We start from the raw sequence: 25,327 nt of genomic DNA on the forward strand, positions 1-25,327 counted from the left end.
CCCTAAAGCATATGTAATTTCCTTCAGATGAAGAAGGCCACAACATTGTTGAGGCAATGAATCAGCCAGTGACTACAAGGATCCCTGTAGCATCACCCTGCCCAGATCTTGGAAGTGCCCAGTGTCTCAGCTGATACACTGGCTTCTCTCAGCTGTGGTATTTAAGTCATCATCTTGCAAATGGAAACCCACTCAGAGCATAAGCTGATTTAGCCTGAAAAAAACCTCATGTGATTTAAGAAATGCTAATTTTCTAAATAAAATTTAAAATGTATTTTCCTTTACCACACATGACATATCTGGAGGAAGGCTCAAAACAACTTTGATTATAAATATTAAGTAAGATACATTAGGTAATTTTTTCAGCAAAGGGCTTGATGTGGAATGAATACCCTAACAGGTACAGGAATCTCCATCCTGTTTCACCTTTTCCTGAAGGGGGAAACTAAAACAACAAAAACAACAAATTTGACCCTTGCTAAATGCCAACACTGATGTGCCTTCTTTCCTTACAGAATGATGTCTTTTTTTTTTACATGACCATAGCCAACACCTTATAACTCCTACTACCGTATCACAGGCCAGGATCAGCTCCTCTGTGATTATGAACAACTATGACTGAGCTCAATTAGCCACCCAGAGTGTGGCACAATAATTAAAATTTCTAGTCACTGATTTGCATGGCTATCTGTGGGATCATAAGCTTTTCTTCAACCTTAACAAAACCTTTTTGTTATTTACCCCATCACCTTGCCATGACATAAGATACATTAATTTTGAAAAATTTATGATTTATAATTCTATGAAAAAAAGAAAGACATCTGGATTGCATGTTAATCGTAATTCTATTTAAAATATAAAATGAAAATAGAAACATAAACAGCTTTAGACACAGAACAAAGTTAGATGGCTTTCTTCCAATGTGATCTGTGAAACCTAAATTACAACCTGAAGATCTAGATTGAAGATTGTGTGAAGGGTATCCCATTTCTAATGATTACAGGTGTTTTTATAGCCTCATGTCAGTATATTATAGCTGAGTGTTAAATACCACCTACCACCTCCTATTACTTTTACTTTCTATTAATGTATTTGCACATGATTTATTACATATCACTTAAGTGGAATATGTCATCTTTAGCATATCCTACTTCATTTCATGGTTCTCAAAATGAAAAGGTAGGGTGTGAATATAATTTAACTATATAAAATATTTTGACATGGAAGATAATTTGAGGTAATATTTGAGACAAACTTTCTTCTGAAGGCACATATACCATTATATTTTAAACTATACATATGTATATATATATGCATAAACACACATTTTCATCTTTACAAGAACACTTAGATGTGTTTTCAGAAGATGTGTTGTCATCTCTAGAAACACCAATCTACTGCTTACTAATTTGATTTTTCTTACCACTTCTCTATCCTTTCTTTCCAACATCTTTTATAAATGCCTCCTCATGTTCTTTCCTTAGGTCTTACTTTTCACTGTCTTTACCTCTTTCAATATGAGCTCCAGGCAATGTATATTCAATAGTTTAATTTCATACAAATTTTTATTATTTTCTCTAATCCCTATTAATAAGCTCAGTTGTAAGACAAAAGTTCTATTCCCCCCCTTCATTCCCCTCCACCCGGACACCCCCTCCCCCACCATTCCCCCCCCCTTAGTTTATAACCACGTGTCTCAAGTTCTTTAGATTCTGTATTTCCCATACTATTCTTGCCCTCCCCCTATCTATTTTCTACCTACTGCCTATGCTATTTTCTGTACCTTCTCCCCCCTTCTCCTCCCCCCACTCCCCTGTTGCTAACCCTCCATGTATTCTTCATTTCTATAGTTCCACTCCTGATCTTGCTGTCCTCTTGGTTTGCTTTTGTTTTAGGTATGGTTGTTAATAACTATGAGTTTGCTGTCCTTTCACTGTTCATATTTTTCATCTTTTTTCTTTTTTTAATATATTTGATTGATTGTACCATTACAGTTGTTCTATTTCCTCCCTTCATTCCCCTCCACCTGCACACTCCTTCCCCCACCATTCTCCCCCCTTAGTTTATAACCACATGTTTCAAGTTCTTTAGATTCTTATTTCCCCCACTATTCTTGCCTTCCCCCCTATCTATTTTCTACCTACTGTCTATGCTATTTTCTGTACCTTCTCCCCCCTTCTCCTCCTCCCACTCCCCTGTTGCTAACCCTCCATGTGTTCTTCATTTCTATGGTTCCACTCCTGATCTAGCTGTCCTCTTGGTTTGCTTTTGTTTTAGGTGTGGTTGTTAATAACTGTGAGTTTGCTGTCCTTTCACTGTTCATATTTTTCATCTTCTTTTTCTTATATAAGTCCCTTTAGCATTTCATATAATAAGGGCTTGGTGATGATGAACTCCTTGAACTTGACCTTATCTGAGAAGCACTTTATCTGTCCTTCCATTCTAAATGAAAGTTTTGCTGGATAAAGCAATCTTGGCTGTAGGTCTTTGGATTTCATGACTTGGAATACTTCTTTCCAGCCCCTTCTTGCCTGTAAGGTCTCTTTTGAGAAATCCGCTGACAGTCTGATGGGTACTCCTTTGTAGGTGACTGTCCCCTTATCTCTTGCTGCTTCTAGGATTCTCTCCTTCATTTTAGTCTTGGCTAATGTAATTATGATGTGCCTTGGTGTGTTCCTTCTTGGGTCCAACTTCTTTGGGACTCTCTGAGCTTCCTGGATTTCCTGGAAGTCTATTTCCTTTGCCAGACTGGGGAAGTTCTCCTTTATTATTTGTTCAAATAAGTTTTCCACTCGTGGCTGTTTCTTTCCCCCTTCTGGTACCCCTATAATCCGGATGTTGGAACGTTTAAAGATGTCCTGGAGGTTCCTAAGCCTCTCCTTTTTTTTTTGAATTCTCATTTCTTCATTCCTTTCTGGTGGGATGTTTTGTTCTTCCTTCTGGTCCATTCCATTGATTTGAATCCCAGTTTCCTTTCCATCTCCCTTCATTTCAATTAGTTTAGCCTTCATATGTTCCTCTAATTTGTGACTATAATCAACCAGTTCTGTGAGCATCCTGATAAACAGTGTCTTGAACTGTGCATCTGAGAGGCTGGCAATCTCTTGGTCTCTTAGAGTTATTGGCTCTGGGACTTTGATTTCTTCTTGTGCCATCTTTTGGGCTGTTTGTGCCTGTTACGTAGCAGGATCAGAGCCCTAGGTGTTCACTAGAGCAGGGCAACTCAGTGGCTGGGTTGTGACGCTGTATGTGGGGGCGGGGTCAAAGAGGAGCAATGGCATCCCCTCTGCCGGCTCTCGCCACTGCTGTCACAGGTGCTGCAGCTGCCACTGTCACTGGGGCCCATGTGTTTCGTTCCACTGCACGCGAGTGTGCCACCGCCTTCAGCCCTCCACCACTGGGTTCACCCTCTGGGGCCTGCGTGGTTCGTCTCACTGTGTGCAAATGTGCGACCGAGGTCAGTCTGCCCCACACCCTGACTGGGTCTGGGTTGCCTGCGCACCTAGGTTGGGGGATCTTTCCCTTTCAGACCCTGCTCCACTGCTGGCTCCGCCCCTCTTACCGTCCCGGTTGAATGGTTTGTTGTTGTCGGACTTCCGTATAATTCAATTTTCTGTTCTTTGGCTGTGTCTTTGTTCTCCAAACCTTTGTTGTATTCAAACTTGATTGTGGGAGAAGGCACAGTGTTTCCACCTATGCCTCCATCTTGGCAGAAGTCAATTATGCTTCTTAGTCCCTGTGCCTTTTTCAGCTATTCAGCTTTTCTACATGTACAGTGACCTCTTTATTCCTCTGTTAAAAACATACTTTAAATTTTTTAATGCTTTTTAAGTTATTGACAGATCTTCATGTACCATAATCCAGTTGACTCACATTTAGGCATCTTTTCAGTTTCCATATTGCTTTACATTACCATTGTGGCCATATTATAATGGTCTATATTATTATTTTATTTCATAATAAAATGTAGTTTTAGGAGATTTCACACTATTACCATTACATTTTTCTAACATTCTCTTACTTGTTTCAGGAAAAGCTTTTCTAGCATAAGTCAATTTTCTATTATTGAAAATAATATGGTCTCACCATAAGAATGTTAATAATTGAAAATAAAATAGAGTAGACCTGGTTTCCCATTTTGAGAATACAACAAAACTGTAAAACTGTTGTCCCTAGATGCAATAAGCCCTGAAAACTCTGAAGTTTCTAGTCACTAGAGACTTGTATTTTGCTTCTTTAAATCCAAACAAATGGAAATTTAAGCAACTAGCCCAAATGGTTTAACTATATCTTATTTTCTCCTCAGTAAAATGACAAACAGTATCCAGATATTACCAGCTTTTCAACTCTGTTAAGATAGGATTCATCAGTGGTCCCAACAATTCTAGATCTCAAGCTGACAGATCACAACTTGTTGGTTACAGTGTCTGAACACAGAAAGATTTTGCCTGTCATGTATAGAAAAGCAGTCAGGTTTGACAATGGGAGGGCTACAGAAAAAAGGTTGCTCTGTTACCCTCTTAATGTAAGGGTAAACTTTAAAAAAAGGTTGCTCTGTTACCCTTTCTGGGCAAAAATTGGGGGCTCTTATTGGATTCCTGTTATAACATCCTTGACTCTGTTGGCACTGACAGCAAAACTTCTTTGTATTCAATAGTAAAAAATCTAAAACATCTGGTAATGTAATTATAAACAAGGGTGTTTCATTTCTATTTTTCAACAAGATATGTTCTTCCTATCTTCTGAGAAAACAAACTATATATTAGTTTTCTATTGTTTTGTAAGGAATTACCACAAACTTGGCAGCTTAAAATAATGCCCATTTATTACATCATAGTTCTACCATCAGAAGTCTTAGGGCTCACCTAGGTTCTTTAATTAGGTCTCACTAGCTGAAAACAAGTTTTCCGCCAGTATTGACTCTTACGTAGAGGCTCAGGAAGAATTTACTCTGGAGCTCATTCTGGTTGTTGGGAGAATTCAGTGTATTGTAAATGTAGGACTCTTTCATTTCTGGCTATTTGTTAGAAAACACTCTGAGCTTCTAACAGATTACTGACATTCTCTATCAGATTCCAGAGGAAGCCTGCTGCTTTTAAAAAATGTAATGATTGACAATGACAAGATCTGATATGTAAAAACCCTGAAGACTCCACCAGAATCTGTTAGAACTTTTGAGTTCAGTAAAGTTGCAAATACAAAATCAATTATCAAAATCATGGTGTATATATACAAGAATAACAACTATGTTAAAAGTAAATTAAGAAATCTCATTTATAATAGGATCCATAAATTAAATTAAATTAAATTCTTAGAGATAAAAAATTAACCAAGACTGAAAGATTTGCACAGTGAAAACTATAAAACAGATGAAAGCAATTAAAGAAGACAAATAGAAAGGCATCCCGTGCTCAGATTTGAAAAATCTTATTAAAGTGCCCCAATGCCCCAAATGATCCACAGATGCAATGTAAGCCTTATCGAAATCCAGTGGTATTTCCTGCCCTGGCCGGTGTGCCTCAGTGGATTGAGTGCTGGCCTGAGAACCAAAGGGTTGCTGCTTCGATTCTCATTTAGGGCACATGCCTGGGTTGCAGGCCAGGCTCTCAAATAAGGAATGCATGAGAGGCAACCACAAATTCATGTTTCTCTTCTGCTCTTTCTCCTTCCCTTTCCCTCTCTCTGAAATAAATAAATAAAATCTTTTAAAAAATTCAATGATATTTCCTAAATAACCATAAAAATTATCCTAAAATTCATATAGAATCACAAAAGACCCTGCATATCCAAAGAATTCTTTCTCAATCTCTGTCCAAATTCTATTTATCTATCATTTTTAATTATATAAACATATTGTACAGAATTATAGGACTGGAAAAGAAGCTTTAAGTTAACTTTTTATTGATTAAAAAGTACAGTAAGAATAAAAAAAGTGATAAATACTGATCAATGCATATATGAAAGGAAAGTCCTAAGAAATAGAGATACATAATATGATAGTAATATGGCAGAACTTTAAAATTTGCACAACAATCTCATGTACATTATTTCATTTGATTCTTATCATAATCTATATGGTTACTATTATTTTTCCAATTTTACATGTTAAATTTCATGCATCTTTAATTAAAAATATTCTAAGTGTAGTACAGTAATAAATATTCTGTTGTTCTGCTCTCATAACACTAACAACAAATCCCAACTATTGGTAAAGAACAGCAATAAAAAAGAGCAAAAAAAGAAAGAAAATAATTGTAAATATTTTTGATACTAGTATTAAATTGTAATAGCATTAGAACATTACAAGTTACGATTTTAAATAGGTGATGATATGGTGGCTTCTTTCTATTGACATATTTGAATTCATTTTTGGCATTATAATTTGGAAGTAATCTATACATTAATTTATACATTATCTAAAATGTGAATGTATGTTCACATGGAAAAATAAATTGTAAGTAAAAAAAACAAAAGTTTCAATGACAAAAATAGATTAAGAATCAACACACTACAGGTGATTCCATAAAATAGATAAAAGTCATAGCCATCATTCAACAGTTGTCTAGAAGTTCTACTCAAAATAATGATTTTATATTACAAAATCTTTTTTTATTGTTGTTCAAGTACAGTTGTCTCCATTTTCCCTCCATCACTCTCCTCTGATCTTCCCACCCCCAGTCCTTCTCCCCTTTGGCTTTGTTCATGGGTCCCCGACACATACTTCTTGACGCTCCTTCCCTTTCTTTCCCCTGTTATCCCCCTCCCCTCTGGTTACTGTCAGTTTGTTCTTCATTTCAATGTCTCTGGTTATATTTTGCTTGCTTGTTTATTAGATGTTTGGTTTGTTTAAAGACTGAGTTTACTCACCTGTGCACTTGCACATTCTTTCTCCATAGCCATGCGGCAGCCAGCAGCTGTGCTAATGCCAAAACATTCCTGGATGCAGCAGCACCACTGGAGCAGGTGGAAACAAACTAAGCTCCTTGGATGGGGACTGAGACTGCTAAGCAGCTGCCTGCAAGCTCTTTAAACTGAACTTTAATATGAAACAGAAACTCCAAACACTGGCTTTTGTTTTGGCCTTGCAAGGACATGATTGAACTTTTTCCATGGCAGGATGGGCAGAGATGAGACACTGGTAACCCAGGGGCAGATTTCCATCTGAATAAACCTTTGCAGATCACAGATTCCCATGTGTGGGTCTGATTTCCACCACCAACAGCTCCTGCCCTCAAAATGCTTCCTTATTTTCTCACCGTTCTTCTTTTTGGTGACTGCCTAGTTTTAAAAAAAGGTATCAAGATTGCGAGAAGAAGCAGTCACATGTCAGAAATTTGTAATGAATTAAAAAAATTAAGATCTTTAATCTGTGTATGTGAAATTCAAGCAACTTTCATGGAGGGAAATGAGGCCATGTTGGAGACCACTGGAATAGAGGCAAAATTGACCTTGGTGCTCTTTCTGGAGATGGAGAAGTGGTAAGAACCATCAGTGGTAAAATGTGCCTGTACAAAGCATTGTTCAGCCTTGGCTGGACTCTAGGTTGGCACGTACAGCTCCTTAAAGTCCTCTTCTTCAGTCTTGGGCAAGTAAACCCAGCCAGTGTTGAAAGCAACCATAAGCAGTATGGGCATCAGCAGGAAGACCCAAGGCTGTGGGTCTTCTGCCCATCTGCCATCCCAGCCTTCAGAAGACCCAAGAGAGCAGAGGATCCAGGCAGTTGGTATGGCTGTAGCACCTCTGAGACACTTCAATTAACAACTGTGACATGCACAGAGAATCTCAGCTCAGCCCACACCAGGGGACAAGGTGACTCCCACTCCATTGTTCCTAGCTCAGTTTTCTGTTCCTAACTTGACTCTGATGCTGGGAGTGACAATGCTTTCAGATCCAAGTCTGGGGCAACATTAGACAAATTGCAACTCATCTTCATGGAAGGGCCATGTTCTCCAATAGCACAGCAGAAAGTCCCAGAGCAGCTGTGGAGCTTCCATTAGGGAGTAGGTCATGACACTTAGGCCCAATGTGTCTGTGGCTGGTCTGTCCTCTCAGGAGTTCAGCTACTCACATTAGTCATCATCTAACAGCACTACTCCCAGGGACTGCCAACTTTGACTCCTCAGGGAGAGAGGGCTGAGTGTTTTGTTTTTTGTTTTAAATGGAATTTATGTCTTCTGAGATGCCACTGCTACCAACTGTCACTGCTAACTATCACCACTAACTATCTAATACTAAGGTCTTCCCACTTCCACTTCCACTTCCACTTCCACTTCCAGCCTTTATGTTTCTGTTCCAGATTGGGCCTGCTCCAGGACTGTACCTGGGCACTCACCGCCAGTGAAATCAGTGGTGGTGGCAGAGACACCATTGACTAGACTGGAAGTGTCTTCCTTCAGTCTAGTAGCAGCTAGGTGATTTAATGGGGATGCAATAGGAGGGTGTTGTACTACTTGGGGAGATTGTAGCTGTCAAATTGGAGATAATATGACTTTTTTCTGCATGCCAAGCCCCTGCCTATGTGGGACCTTGCGATGTGGGATCCATCCAGGTGGAGAGAAAACACACTTGTATTAGCCCAAAGGATCTGCTGTGGGTGGTGAGATGGCCAGTGAAAATAACAGCAGACCCTGGAAGGAACTGTCCTTGCTGAGTCACTCCCCAGCCACTTCTAATCAGAGCCAGCCCTGTTATCCAAAGCTCATCCTCCTGGTGCACCCCAGAGAAGCTTGTGTGGAATAGGAGAAGTGCTGGAGCAGGAGGGATCTGGATATCCAGACCAACACTGTCATCAAGAACCACGGTCCTTCAGAGGTGTGCCTCCCACATTCCAAGGTGGACCTGCTCATCCTGAAGCTGTGGCAGCACTTCCAGGATCTATGGCAGCAGCAAGAGGGCACTGAGCCCTCTTGGGTATCTTTCAACCATTGAATTCTGGAGCTCTAGGTGTGGACCAAAGCTTTGAACCCTTGTTGCCACACAACTGTGAACCAGTCAGATCATCTTCCATGTTTTGCAAAATTGTGATCCTGTCAGATTATTCAGAATTAAGTTTAGGTAGGAAACCAAATGCTTGCTTTCTAAGTGTGCAGTGGCTTCCAAGTGGCTCATTGAGTCGAGGAGTGCATCCCCTGAGCAGGAGGATGGTCAAGTATAATGTAGCAAACACTTTCCACTGGCTGCAGAAGAACCACTAAACCTCCAAGGAGAAACCTTGAATCACCTGGCACATCTGAAGAAAGTGTGCCCAAACCCCCATGTCTGAGTTCCAGCCAAAGATTCCATGGAGGGCATTTGCAGTAAGATCTACCACATCCCCATGGACTACATAAAATGGATCCAAAAAGGTGCTTTGCCATCCCTAAGAGGTTCAGGCCACAGAGGAGGAGCCCACCTAGTGTACTGCTCCCCAGGACTGCTGGCTGTATCTGGACCCCCCATGCCCAGCACGGAAATGCATTTGGTATAAGTGAGAGATGGTCGAGGTGAGCCACAACTACTTTAGTAAGCTATGGCTCCTTTACCTCTACAGGTGCATCGATGACTCTGCCTATGAGAGGTTCTATTCTCGAGTCTGGTGTATTCTCTGATAGTGCCAGACGATGTTTGGTGTGCACCTCTACAAGAAGATGGGTCTGCAGGGATCGTTAATGGTGCATGTCTTTGAGGCCCTCCACTGACTCTGGAGGTCCTTAAAGTCAGGCCCTCCTGACTTCAAAGCCCAGAATACTTTGCCTAGACCCTTGATTGCTATTTCTGCCAGTGCTGCTCTACCTTCCAAGATACTTTTGCTACCACAGGATCCTCCTGGACTTCTCCCCACTGAGTGGTTCTTTTGAGGCCAACCCTCCATTCTGCACAAGAGTAGGTGTTTGTGTCTCTGGTTTTAGAAGGAACAGAGGCAGCAAACATGCTGGAACTATTCAATGACAAAAAGGATAAGGTAGGAGAAGAAGGTAATGGAAAAATAATAAATTAGGAGGTAGAGGGAGGAGTAAGCAGCTCAGAGTAGTTTGTAGCAACACATAAATGAGGGAATCAAAGCTCACACTGAAAAGAAGGTTCACTCTGTGCAGTCTTTCTATATTCTAACTTCCTAACATCAAGTGTTCATGACACATTGAAAATGGGGAATGCAATAGTATGTGACATTTTATGCTGTTCTGGACTCTGACTGAGGGAGAAACTACTGATAGGCTGTAAGGACATGTACATTGCATGTCTGCTTAACTAAAAAGATGACTGCTAAGAGATAAACTTCACAGTGCCCAAGTACAGTACTCCCAAGAGAGTGCTAACCTGTAATTACATTCTATGATGTGTTCCAAGGTTATATTTCTTTAGTGCCAAGATTAGTTGTGTATGGAGCGAGCTTCACTTAGGTCTCACCAACCCACCAAATGTAATCATTTAAAATTCTCTAGTCTGTAGCAGTAAAGAAGACCGTGGATTTTCCCCTGAGACTCAACTTGCTTTTTAAAAGTACCCAACAGGCACTTTTAGGCACTATGCTGGTGAATATACTTCAGAATAATTTCAGTCTACTAAAATTGATGATACTAAATAATAAAAACTATACTTAAGTGAATCAAGTGACAGTAGACATGAACATTTTAAGTTTTAGAATTCAGTGCATAGAGGAGGAGACAAGTGGGTGGAATATATAATGTCACTGCATACACTAGATCTATTAGTTAGGGAAAATTATTGTGATTTGAGAAAGTCAATTGTGGAGAAACACTTAAAGCTATGTGTGCAAGTGTGAGGACAGCTGTGACAGTAGGTAATTGATGTAATAAAAGTTCTAATCATCTCCAAGCCTTAATGTTCTGTTCCTGAAAGGTTTTATTTTAGAAATAGTATTATTGGGGAATGAAAGTGTATATTTTGATGATTTCATATATGTACATATTCATAAAACCTTCATTGTAATCACAAAAGTGAGCATGCCACTAAAGTTTCCTCCTGCCCTCCCTCCTGCACACCTCCAATATGTTTTCAGAGTTATTCAGAGCATTTGCTTATAATCAATGTAATGTCTGCAGTTTATAGTGATGGCCCTTTTTACATTATTTTTAAAGATATTATTTATTTATTTTTAGAGGGTAAGAGAAGGAGAGAAATATCTGTGTGTGGTTGTCTCTCACATGCCCCCCAGTGGGGACCTGGCCCAGAACCCAGGCATGTGCTGACAGGAAATTGAACCTGCGACCCTTTGGTTCTCAGGTTGGCACTCAACCCACTGAACTACACCTGCCAGGGCCCCTTTTTTATTCTTCATATTTATTAGTTGTGTCTTTTATCCTTTTTGTCAGTCTTTCTAGAGGTTTATCTATTTTATTGATCTTTTTAAAGGACCAGCGTTGATTTTCCGTAATGTTTTTCTGTTTTAATTTTGCAATTTCTTCACTGATCTTTGTTCCCTTCCTTCTACTTGTGTAACATTTATTTTGTTCTTCTTTTTCTAGTTTCTTGAAGAAGAAGCTTAGATTATGATTTGGGATCTTCCCCTTTTCTATGTAAGCACTGAATGCCATCAATTTCCCTCTAACCACTGCATTAGGTGAATCCAACACATTTTGATATATTCTACTTTCATTTGTAATTTTCCTTGAGATGTCCTCTTTGATTCATGAACAACTTAGAAGTATGTTATTTTCCAAGCATTTGAGGTTTTCCTATTTTTCTCTTACTGAGTTCTAGTTTAATTACATTATGTTTAAATAATGAACCTTGTAACAAAGCCAAAGGTGGGTAAGATTGAGGTTGGGAGCCAGTGGGGTGTGGGAGAATAGTGGTGGGGGGGAATGGAGACAACTATACTTGAACAACAATAAAAAATAAAGATCATACCTTACATAATTTCAATTATTTATAGTTTGTTTTATGGCTTAAATTACATGTTTTTCACTTTTATTATTAATTAGCATTTAGTGTATACGATTCCATTTGTAATATCTAAAATAGAATAGAAACATGACTTAAAAGAATAGAAAAATAACAGACTCAGAGTGACTGAGGTTTTGGAGAAAAATTTTACAGCCTGTCTTCCATCATGTGAAAGAAACTAGATTCATGACATCTTTGTAGAACAATGAGCTAAACTTTTCTTCAAAATTTACAATGAAAAGATAGCAGTTTGTATGTATGTTCTCTTCACAACAAGGATATTCCAGGAGGTATTTACCCTAAATTTGTTTCCTTATAGCCTAAGTTCACCTTCTATTTTTCTTTCCTTACTGAAAACTAAGATTGAGTAAACTTTATTTGCCTAAGTTTCAAATTATTAGGAAAGATATAGTATTTATCACAGAGTAATGGAAAGCAACAAATACCTATTTGGGGTCAGAATTTTAAAACTTTGTTCATAGGTATTGCTGGCAGCAATTAGATCCTACTGGTAAAGTCCACTTTATATAATTCTGTGTACTTGTCTCTTAATGAGACTTTGTTTTTCATTGTCTGTGAAATTGGAAACAACTAGCATTAAGAACTACTAGGAGATTACAATAACAAATATCAAAGTATGTTTTAAAGCCACTATAATTAAAATAGTATGGAGCCAAGGCAGAGATAGATAGATTAATAAAACAGAATAGAATCCAGAAATACATTCTTTTCTATATGGAAATTCAGTATATGTTAAAGTTAGCATTTCAAGTTAATGAGGAAAGGAAGGCATTACATACTTAATAGTTGGTGTTATGGTACATCGCTTTCCACAATTTTAGAAAAATTATAAAAATTATAACTAAATTACAAAAAAAACATCATTGAATGTCACCTGAACACTAGCTGAACAGAAGTTCTATAACAAAGGATATAAAGAAGAAGCTACATCAAAACTAGATGCAGTTGCTAAAGGGCAGGCCCCAAGCCCATGGAAAGGTAAAAGGTGGTTAAGAATCTGGAGGGTTGGGTAAGGAAAAAGAAATAAACAAATGGGACTACATCAAACTTTTTGCACATCAAAGTATATCAACAAAATGAAACACAACTTAATGAACAGAGGAATATATTTGCAATTTTTTAATAACCAAAATGTATTTAAAACTCATACAACTTAACACACATAAAAACAAACAATACCAAGAAAAGTGAAACCATACCAAGCATTTTCTCCAAACATAAGGGACTGAAACTGAAAACCAACCCCAAAGTAAAAAACCCCAAACACCCAAAATCATGGAGACTGAATGGTATGATATTAAACAATGAATGGGTCAAGAGTGAAATTAGGGAAGAAATCACAAAGTTTCTGGAGACAAATGAAAATGAACTCACAACAATCCAAAACTAATGGGACACAGCCACGGCAGTTCTGAGATGGAAGTTCATAGCAATACAGGCTTACCTAAAGAAGATGGAAACATTTTAAACAAACAACCTAACCCTACGCCTGCAAGAACTCGAGGAACAACAACAAAGACAGCCCAGAGCAAGTAGAAGGAAGGAAATAACCAAGATCAGAGCAGAATTAAATGACATAGAGACTAAAAGCACAGTTCTAAGGATCAATGAATTCAGAAGGTGTTTTTTTTTAAAGATAAACAAAATCAAAAAGCCTTTAAGCAGGCTCATCAAGAAAAAAAGAAAGAGGATCCAAATAAACACAATCAGAAATGAAAGAGGATATATTACAACTGACACCACAGAAATGCAAAAGATTGTAAGAAATTACTATGAAGAATTGTATACCAAGAAATTTGAAAACCTAGGTGAAATGGACAAATTTCTAGAAAAATATAATCTACCAAAACTCAATGAGGAAGAAGCAGAGGGGAATTTCTGGAAAAATGGCGGTGGAGTAGGATGGTACGACTCCAGTTCTCATACCCCTGGGAGAAAATCCTGGCAGATCTACTGAGGAACAGAGCAATCACTTCCCCAACCAACAATTCCCCAGCATTTATGAAAATAGGAGACCAGAGATAGTGACGGACCAGAGAGCTACAGGTCGGTGGGGTCTCAGGGACGTGAGTAAGGATGGAGGTGGCTAGGCAGGCAGCAGTCGGCCGGCTCATGATGACCCTGGAGCCACGGCTGCCACAGCGGTTGGGGTCCAGAGGCTTCCACCTGCACCCAGCAACAGAGGCGTCTTCCATGGAGGACTCATCGGGAGCCCAGCACCTGTGAGTAAAGACAAAAGCGGCAGCAGCAGGGCCGGCTGCCCTTGGGAGCCAGGCATCCCAGAGTAAAGTCAAAAGCAGCAGCAGTGAGACCAGCAGCCCTCAGCCGGCGCTTAACAGCCTTGGAACTGCTGCTGCCGCAGCTTTCAGGGCCCAGAGGCTTCCATCTATGGCCAGCATTGGGGCGTCTGTCACAGAGTACTCATCGGGAGCCCGGCACCTGTGAGTAAAGTCAAAAGCGGCAGCGGCAGGGCCAGCTGCCCTCGGTCAGGCATAACACCTCAGAGGGGCCGCCTGCTGCCGCTGTGTTACGGGTATAGAGGCTGTTACGGGTGTCCCTCTGCAGCCAGTGCCATGGAGGACTCATAGGGAGCCCAGCACCCAGTGGAGCATTGGGTCATCTGCGGGATCCTTGGAAGAGCTGGCTCCCTCCATCACCATCTAGGCGGGGCCGGGTGGCAGAGACCAGTCTGCCTAGGTGTGCAGGGAGGGTGGCAAGGACAGGGGGCCAAGTTCAGTTGCGATCTCTGTGGTCGCCAGCCCACCAGCCTGCCAGCCCAGGAAATTTGAGAGGATCATTGTCCTAACCAGTCAGGTTGGGGATTGGGATGGCCTGAGAGGCATGCTTTCTGGAGAAGTTTTAACTGGAAAGTGAACTGAGGTGTTCTCCTGTGAAGACAGCTTGACTTACTTCTCACCCAGCCATAAGACTGGGAAGGACCAGTACCAGATCCCGTGGGACTCAGGCAGCCTGTTGGGTGGGCAGGCGCCCACACCCCAGTCTGGTAGCCTGGCTGGCGGGCGGGTGTGCTCCTGGGCCTACAACCCAGCCCACACAGGGGTCCTACCAAAACCAGAAAAAAATGGATTGGACAGTTTGAAACCAACAAGGGAGGGTTTTGTTTTTTTAAACATTTTAAAACTTTTTAAAAACTTTTTTCCCCGTAATCGTATATTTTTTAAATTTTATTGTTGCTGTATCTTTCAGTACTTTGTTCCCCTCCTTTCTTTTTTCCTGTTTTAGTCCATCTTCCCTTCACCCCAAACTTATTGCTTTTTCCTCACTTCTCCTGCCCTTTTTGTGTGTTTGTTTGTTTGTTTGTTGCTTTCTAAACCACTGTAAATACTTCACAACACATCTCTCAGGTCTTAGCCCACTTTAAAGGTTCCTGAATTCTATTACTGTAGTGATTAACTCTACCTGCTAATATGCTACACCTATTTACTATTCTTTACTCTCACCTTACCTCAAAATCTGACCAACCGCAACCTCGCACCTTTCTTGATACAACTCACAAGACTTCCCTCCCCAACAAGAGACTTATCTTTGGTCTAGCCTTTCTTAAAAGTGGCAGATTGGGTTGAAGATTACAGTTAACACTATGTATAGCCTAAAGATCCTCTATTTCTTCTCTACCAGCTGTGACTATAAATATCATAAAGTATGCTCCTGCTTTCATAAACCATTTTGCGTCCCCCTCCAGCTGATCACACACACACACAGAAAGGAGTAGGTGGAAGCGGAGAACATCGAAATACATGCAGGAGATTGCACCACTGAATTTCACAGGTATTCTACCACAGAAGTTCACACTATAAACCCAGGGAGTCAGAACAGATTAATTTAAGAAGCTGAGGCTAACAAGAAGAGTCTCATAAACATCGGGAAGACAAAGAAACAATGTCCAAATGAAAGAAAAGGTGGAAGTCTCAGAAAAAATGTTAGATGAAAGACAGGCAAGTCAGCTATCAGATATTGAATTCAAAGCACTAGTTATCAGGAAATTCAAAGAGCTCACAATGAGCTACCAGAAACTAGACGGGAGCTACCAGAAACTAGAGGGGAGCTAAAATGAGCTCTCCAAAAACTAGATCAACATGAAAAAGGAAATAGAAACTATCAGCAAAGGCCAAGAGGAAATGAAGAGTACAATTTCGGAACTGAAAAACACAGTAGAAGGAATGAAAAGCAGAATCGATGAGGCAGGAGATTGGATCAGAGGGTTGGAGGACACAGTAGAAAGAATCTCCCAGGAAGAGCAAGAAAGGGAAAAGAGGCTCAGAAAGAATGAAAAGCGATTAAGAAAAATGCAAGACAATATGAAACGTAATAATATCCGAATAATAAAAATACCAGAAGAAGAAGAAGAAGAAGAACAAGAGATAAAAAACCTATTCGAGTAAGTGTTCATGGAAAATTTCCCTAATTTGATGAGAGAAAAAGTCACACAAATCCAGGAATCACAGAGAGTCCCAATCAAGAGGAACCCAAAGAGACCCACTTGAAGACAAATCATCATTAAAATGGCAAACTTCCAAGACAAAGAGAGAATCTTAAAGGCAGCAAGGGAGAAAAAGGAGTAACATGCAAGGGAAGCCCAATAAGCTTTGCTACTGACTTCTCAATGGAAACACTCCAAGCAAGAAGAGAATGGCAAGATATATTTCAAATAATGAGAAACAGAGGCCTACAACCAAGGCTACTTTATCCAGCAAAGCTCTCAATCAAGATACAAGGCAAAATAAAGAGCTTCCAAGACAAAAGAAGTCTAAAAGAATATGCCTCCACCAAAGCAGCACTACAAGAAATACTAAAAGGACTGCTTTAAGGAAAGGAATGAAAAGAGAGAGAAAGAGAGGAACTGTGGTACAAAAATGGCAATGAATAAGTACCTATCAATAATACCCCTAAATGTACATGGATTAAATGCTTCAATCAAAAGCCATAGAATAGCTGAATGGATAAGAAAGCATGACCCACACATATACTGCCTACAGGAGACCCACCTCAGGACAAAAGACCATCACAGACTAAAAGTGAAAGGATGGAAACAAATTTTCCAAGGAAATCGTCAAGAAAAACAGCCGGAGTAGCAATTCTAACATCAGACAAAATAGATTTCAAAAAAAGGGCCATAAAGAGAGACCCAGAAGGTCACTTCATAATACTCAAGGGAATAATCCACCAAGAACACAATAACATCATAAATATATGTGAACCCAACATAGGAGCACCCAAATAAGAAAAATCCTAGAAGACTTCAAGAAAGATATTGACAGCAACACAATTTTAGTAGGGAATATTAACACCGCACTGTCAAAAATGGACAGATCTTCCAAACAAAATATCAAAAAGGATATAGCTGCACTAAAAGGCAAAGATATAGCTGCACTAACACCCTAGATGAAATGGACTTGACTGCCGTATATATAGAGAGAGCCTTTTATCCCAAAGAAGCTAAATACACATTTTTTTCAAATGCACATGGAACATTTTCAAAGACACACCACATATAGGACACAAAACGACCTCAACAAATTCAAGAAAATTGAAATCATACCAAGCACTTTGTCTGACCACAAGGGACTGAAATTAGAAACGAAACCCAAAGAAAAAACCCGAAACACCCCAAATCATGGAGAGTGAATGGCATGCTATTAAATAAGAGATGGGTCAAGATTGAAATTAGAGAAGAAATCACAAAGTTCCTGGAAACAAATGAAAATGAACTCACAACAACCCAAAACTGATGGGACATGGCTAAGGCAGTCCAGAAAGGGAAGTTCATAGCAATACAGGCTTACCTAAAGGAGATAGAAACATTTCAAACAAACAACCTAACCAGACAACTGCAAGAACTCGAAGAACAACAACAAAGACAACACAGAGCAAGAAGAACGAAGGAAATAACTAAGATCAGAGCAGAATTAAATGACACAGAGACTAAAAGCACAATTCTAAGCATCAATGAATCCAAGAGTTGGATTTTTGAAAGATTAAATAAAATAGACAAGCCTTTAAGTATGCTCATTAAGAAAAGAAGAGAGAGGACACAAATAAACACATTAAGAAATTAAAGAGGATACATTACAACTGATAAACAGAATCAGGAGAAATTGTATGGAATTACTATGCAGAACTTTATGCCAAGAAATGTAAAAACCTAGGTGAAATGGATAAATTTCTAGAAAAACATAATCTTCCAAAACTCAATGAAGAAGAAGAAGTAGGAAGCTTGAATAGACCAATAACAGCAGATGAAATTGAAGCAGTAATCAAAAAACTCCCATCACACAAAAGCCCTGGACCAGAGGGTTTCACAGGAGAATTCTACAAAGCATTAAAGGAAGAGCTAACCCTTATTCTTCACAGACTATTCCAAAAAATCCAAAATGATGGGAAACTCCCAAACTCTTTTTATGAAGACATCATCATCCTAATTCCAAAATCAGACACAACAAAGAAAGAAAACTTTAGGCCAATATCCCTGATGAATACAGATGCTAAAATCCTCAATAAAATATTGGCAAACTGCATCCAACAATACATCAAAAAGATCATACACCATGACCAATTGGGATTCATCCCAGGGATTCAAGGATGGTTCAATATCCGCAAATCAGTAAATGTAATACACCACATAAAAAAAAAAGCAAGAACAAAAGCCAGATTGTCATATCAATAGATGCAGAAAAAGTTTTTGATAAGGTACAACACCTATTTATGGTAAAAACACTCAGCAAAATGGAAATAGAGGGAGCATTCCTCAATATAATAAAGGCCATATATGAAAGACTTACAGCCAACATCATACTCAATGGGCAAAAACTAAAAGCTTTTCCACTAAGATCAGGAACAAGACAAGGTTGCCCACTTTCACCACTTCTATTTAATATAGTATTAGAAGTTCTAGCCACAGCAATCAGAAAAGAAAAGGAAATAAAAGGCTTGCAAATCAGAAAGGAGGAAACAAAACGGTCATTGTTTGCAGATGACATGATAATGTACATAGAAAATCCTATAGATTTTCTAGTTTTTTCAAAACTGCTAGACCTAATAAATGAATTTGGCAAAACAGCGGGATACAAACTTAATATCCAGAAATCAAAGGCATTTGTATATACCAACAATGAAACAGCAGAAGCAGAAATCAAGAAAAAAATCCCATTCGATATAGCAAAAACAAAAATAAAATATCTGGGAATAAACCTAACTAAGTATGTTAAAGACCTGTATGCAGAAAACTATACAACACTGATGAAAGAAATCAAGGAAGACACAAACAAATGGAAACATATACTGTGTTCATGAATTGGAAGAATTAACATCGTCAAAATGTCCATACTACCCAAAGCAATTTACAGATTTAGTGCAATACCTATTAGAGTACCAATGGCATATTTCACAGATATAGAACAAACACTTCAAAAATTTATATGAAACCATAAACGACCCCAAATAGCAGCTTCAATGTTGAGAAAGAAGAACAAAGTAGGAGGGATCACAATACCTGATATCAAACTTTATTAAAAGGCCACTGTAATCTAAAGAGCCTGGTACTGGCATAAAAACCGGAACATAGACCAATGGAACAGAACAGAGAGCCCAGAAAAAAACCCAAGTCTCTATGTGCAACTAATATTCGACAAAGGCGGCAGCAACATAAAATGGAGTAAAAATAGCCTCTTCAACAAATGGTGTTGGTAGAACAGGACAGCTACCTGCAAAAAAAAAAAAAAAAATTGAGCACCAACTTACACCATAAACCAAAATAAATTCAAGGTGGATAAAAGACTTAAATATAAGCCATGACACCATTAAAGTCCTAGAGGACAACATTGGCAGAAAAATATCAGATATTTCATGCAGCAACATTTTTACTGATATGTCCCCTAAAGCAAGGAATATAAAGGGAAGAATAAACAAATAGAATCTCATCAAAATAAAAAGCTTCTGCATGGCTAAAGAAAACAGTATTAAAATAAAAAGACAACCAACTGTATGGAAAAACATATCTGCCATTGGTACTTCAGACAAAGTTTTAATCTCTAAAACATACAAAGAACTCACAGGACTTCACTCTAAGAAGACAACTAATCCAATTAAAAGATGGGGAAAGGACTTGAATAGACACTTCTCCAAGGAGGACATACAGAGGATCCAGAGACACATGAAGAGATGCAAATTAAAACCACAATGAGATACCACTTTACACTGGTGAGAATGGCTATCATAAACAAAGCAATAAACAACAAATGTTGGAGAGGTTGTGGGGAAAAGGGGACTCTAGTACACTGTAGGTGGGATTGCAGACTGGTACAACCATTATGGAAAATAGTATGGGATTTTCTCATAAAACTAAAATTGGACTTGCCTTTTGACCCAGAAATTCCACCGCTGGGATTGCATCCTAAGAACCCTAAAACACCAATCCCAAAGAACATGTGCACCCCAATGTTCATAGCAGCATAATTTACAATAGCCAAGAGTTGGAAGCAACCTAGGTGCCACTCAGTAAATGAATGGATCAAAAAACTATGGTACATATACACAATGGAATTCTTTGCAGCGGAAAGAATGAAGGAGCTCCTACATTTTGCAACAGCATGGATGGAAGTGGAAAGTAATATGCTGAGTGAAATAACCCAGGTAGTGAAGGTCAAATACCATATTATCTCACCTTTAACAGGAAGCTAAATAACAAAACAAACACGTGAGCAAAAAATAAACAAAGACACTGAAATTGAGAACAGGCTGACAGTGACCAGAGGGGAGAGGGGAGGGAATTCCAGGGGAAATATGGGAAGGATTTAAAGTAACATATATAAAGGATTCATGGATGACAACTGAGAAGGGTGGAAATGGGAGGGAGGAGGGGAGCACGAGAGGTGGGATGGAATGGGAATAATAGACAGAAAACTGTACTTGAAAAATAATTAAATAAATTAAAAAAATAAAAACTAATAAAAAGAATCAGAAAGCCTGAACAGACCAATAACAGCAGATGAAATTGAAGCAGTAATCAAAAAACTCCCCTCACACAACAGCCCTGAACCAACTGGTTTCACAGCAAAATTCTACAAAGAATTTAAGGAAGAGCTAACCCCTATCCTTTACAGATTATTTCTAAAAATCCAAAATGATGGAAGACTTCCAAACTCGCTTTATGAAGCCAAAATTATCCTAATTCCAAAACTATATAAAGACACGGCAAAGAAAAAAAACTTCGTGCCAATGGTGCTGATGGACATACATGCTAAAATCCTCAACAAAATATTGGGAAACCACACCCAGCAATACATTAAACAGATCATACACCATGTCCAAGTGGGATTCATCCCACAGATGCAAGGATGGTTCAATATTCATCAATCAGTAAATGTAATACATCACATAAACAAGAGCAAAGACAAAAACCATATGATCATATCAATAGTTGTGGAAAAAGCTTTTGATAAGGTACAACACCATTTATGATAAAAACACTCAGCAAAGTGGAACTAGAGGGAACATTCCTCGATATGATAAAGACCATATATGAAATACCTACAGCCAACATCACACTCAATGGGCAAAGAATAAAAGCTTTTTCACTAAGATCAGGAACAAGACAAGGTTGTCCACTTTCACCACTTCTATTTAATATAGTATTGGATGTTTTAGCCACAGCTATTAGGCAAGAAAAGGAAATAAAAGGCATCTAAATTGGAAAGGAGAAAACAAAACTGTCATTGTTTGTAGATGAGATGTTAGTGTACATGAAAATTCTATAGACTCTACCAAAAAACTGCTCAACCTAATAAATAAATTTGACAAAACAACAGAATACAAAGTCAATGTCCAGAAATTAAAGGCATTTTTGTATACCAACAATGAATCAGCAGAAGCAGAAATCAAGAAAATTCCCATTTGAAATAGCAAAGACAAAAATAAAATATCTGGGAATAAAGCTAACCAAGGAGGTAAAAGACCTGTATGCAGAAAACTACACAACACTGAAGAAAAAAAATCAAGAAAGACACAAACAAATGGAAACATATACCATGTTCATGGATTGGAAGAATTAATGCCATCGAAATATCCATACTACCCAAAGCAATTTACAGATTCAATGCAATGCCTATTAAAATACCAAGGGCATATTACACAGACATAGAACAAACACTTCAAAAATTTACATGGAACCATAAATGACTGAACAGCAGCTGCAACTTTGAGAAAGAAAAACAAAGTAAAAGGGATTACAATACCTGATGCCAAACTGTATTACAAGGCCACTTAAACAAAAGAGCCTGGTACTGCCATAAAGACAGGCACACAGACCAATGGAACAGAACAGAGAGCCCGGATATGAATCCAAGTCTCTATGGTCAGTGAATATTTGACAAAGGGGGCAGTGACATAAAATGGAGTAAAAATAGCCTCTTCAACAAATGGTGTTGGGAAAACTGGACAGCTACATGCAAAAAAAATATGAAACTCGAGCACCAACTTACACCATACACCAAAATAAATTCAAGGTGGAAAAAATATTTAAATATAATCCATGACATCATTAAAGTCCTAGAGGAGAACAGTGGCAGGAAAATATCAGATATTTCATGCAGCAACATTTTTACTGATAGGTCCCCTAGACCAAGGGACATAAAGGAAAGAATAAACAAATGGGATCTTACCAAAATAAAAAGCTTCTGCGTGGCTAAAAGAAACAGTATTAAAATAAAAAGACAGCCAACTGTATAGGAAAATATATTTGCCAATGATACCTCAGACAAGGGTTTAATCTTCAAAATATACAAAGAACTTATACAACTCCACGGTAAAACGACAAACAAACCAATTAAAAAATGGGCAAAGAAATGAGCAGATAGTTCTCCAAGGAGAACATACAGAGGATCCAGAGACACATGAAAAGATGCTCAGTATCACTAACTATCAGAGAGTTGTGAATTAAAACCACAATGAGATACCACTTCAAACCGGTCAGAATGGCTGTCATAAACAAAGCAACAAACAAAAAATTTTGGAGAGGCTGTGGGGAAAAGGGGACTCCGGTTCATTGTCAGTGGGATTGCAGACTGGTACCACCACTATGGAAAACAGTATAAAATTTTCCAAGAAAACTAAAATTGGATCCTTTGATTCAGCAATTCCACTGCTAGGATTATACCCTAAGAACCCTAAAGCACCAATTCAAAAGAACCTATGCAACCTGTTCATAGCAACACAATTTACAATAGCCAAGAGTTGGAAGCAACCTAGATGCCCGTCAGTAAATGAATGGATCAAAAACCTATGATAGATTTACACAATGGAATTCTATGAAGCAGAAAGAAAGAAGGAGCTACTACCCTTTGCAACAGCATGGATAGAACTGGAAAGTATTATGCTCAGTAAAATAAGCGAGGCGGTTAAAGACAAATACTATATGATCTCACCTTTAACAAGAACCTAAACAACAAAACAAACAAGCAACCAAAATATAACCCAAGACACTGAAATAGAGAACAGGCTGTTCAGAGGGGAGAGGGGAGGGAATTTCTCCGGAAGAGAGGAAGGGTTTACAGGAATAAATACACAGGACACATGGACAAAATCTAGGGGGTGGGGTGGAAATAAGAGGGAGGTGAGGAGCACTAGGGTGTGAGCTGCGATGAGAGTAAAAGACAGAAAATTCTACCTGAACAGCAATTAATTAAATAAATTTTGAAAAACGAACAATACACTTAAAAATGGGCAGAAGACTTGAATAAAAAATTCTCCAAAGAAGACAGAGAGATGACCAATAGACATATGAAAAGATGCTAATGTCACTAATCATCAGAGAAAATCAAATTAAAACTATAATGACATATCACCTCACACCTGTCAGAATACTAATCATTACTTGAACAGACACTTCTCCAGGGAGGACATACAGAGGATCCAGAGACACATGAAAAGATGCCCAATATCGCTAGCTATCAGAGAGATGCCAGTTAAAACCACAATGAAAAACCACTTTACACTGGTCAGAATGGCCATCATAAACAAAGCAACAAACAACAAGTGCTGGAGAGGTTGTGGGGAAAAGGGGACCCTAGTTCACTGTTGGTTGGATTGCAGACTGGTACAATCACTATGGAGAACAGTATGGAATTTTCTAAGAAAACTAAAAATGAACGTGCCTTTTGACCCAATTCCACTCTTAGGAGTATATCCTAAGAACCCTGAAACACCAATCCAAAAGAACCTATGCACCCCGATGTTCATAGCAGCACAATTTACAATAACCAAGAGTTGGAAGCAACCTAGGTGCCCATCGGTAAATGACTGAATCAAAAAGCTATGGTACATTTACACAATGGAATTCTATGCTGCAGAAAGGAAGAAGGAGCTTCTACTCTTTGCAACATCATGGATGGAACTGGAAAGCATTATGCTGAGCGAAATAAGCCAGGTGGTGAAAGACAAATACCATATGATATCACCTTTAACAAGAATCTAAACAACAAAACAAACAAGCAAGCAAAATATAACCAATGACACTGAAATAGGAACAGGCTGACAGGGACGAGAGGGGAGAGTGGAGAGAATCATAAGGGAAAAGGGGAAGGACTCACATGAACAAGTATAAAGGACACATGGACAATAACTAAGGTGGGCGGTGTGGAAATGGAGGTGGGGAGCACTGGCAGGGCAGGACTGGGAATATAAGACAGAAAACTGTACTTGAACAAGAATTAAATTAAAAGAAATAATTACACAAATAGCAAGTGTTGGTAAGAATATAGAGAAAGGGAACCCTCATGGACTATTGGAAATAAAGACTGGTGCAGCCACTATAGAAAACAGTATGGAGTTATCTCAAAAAATTAAAAATGGGACTACCTTATGACCCAGTGATTAAATTTTTGGCAATTTATCCAAAGAAACCCCAAAAATTAATCCAAAAGAATATATATGCTTCTATGTTCATTATAGTGTTATTTACAATAGCCAAGATTTGGAAGCAGCCCTAGTGTCCATTGGTAAATCAGTGAGTGAAGAAGCTGTGATACACTTACCCAATGCAATACTAGTTGACTGTAAAGAAGAAGGAGTTTTTGCTCTCTGCAACAGTATGGGTGGGCCTGGAGAGCATTATGCCGAGTGACATAATCCAGTCAGAAAAGGACAAATACCATATGATCTCATTCATATTTGGAATCTAAGAACAAAATTAATGAAGCAGCAAAATAGAGACAGACTGATAGAGAGAAAGCAGGCTGACAGCTTTGGTGGGTGTCCTGGGTGGGGAAAGTGGAAGGACTGAACAACAAAAAGAAAAAGAACTCATGTCACCAATAAAAGTATAGTGATTGCCTGAGGTGGGAGGTGGAAGAGGGTGTAGGGAGGATAAATGGTGATGACTGGAGACTTGAATTGGGATGATGAACAT

General features: G+C 38.8%; 1 pseudogene; it reads left to right on the forward strand.

Moving 5' to 3' along the window:
• Positions 1-7,626: 7,626 nt before the first annotated feature.
• LOC118998438 (mRNA (2'-O-methyladenosine-N(6)-)-methyltransferase-like) lies at positions 7,627-11,486 on the forward strand (annotated as a pseudogene).
• The last annotated feature ends 13,841 nt before the right edge of the window (positions 11,487-25,327 follow it).

Source organism: Sturnira hondurensis, unplaced genomic scaffold (assembly GCF_014824575.4).
Source record: "Sturnira hondurensis isolate 20B ecotype Veracruz unplaced genomic scaffold, ASM1482457v3 Scaffold0014112, whole genome shotgun sequence".
Taxonomy (NCBI): domain Eukaryota; kingdom Metazoa; phylum Chordata; class Mammalia; order Chiroptera; family Phyllostomidae; genus Sturnira; species Sturnira hondurensis.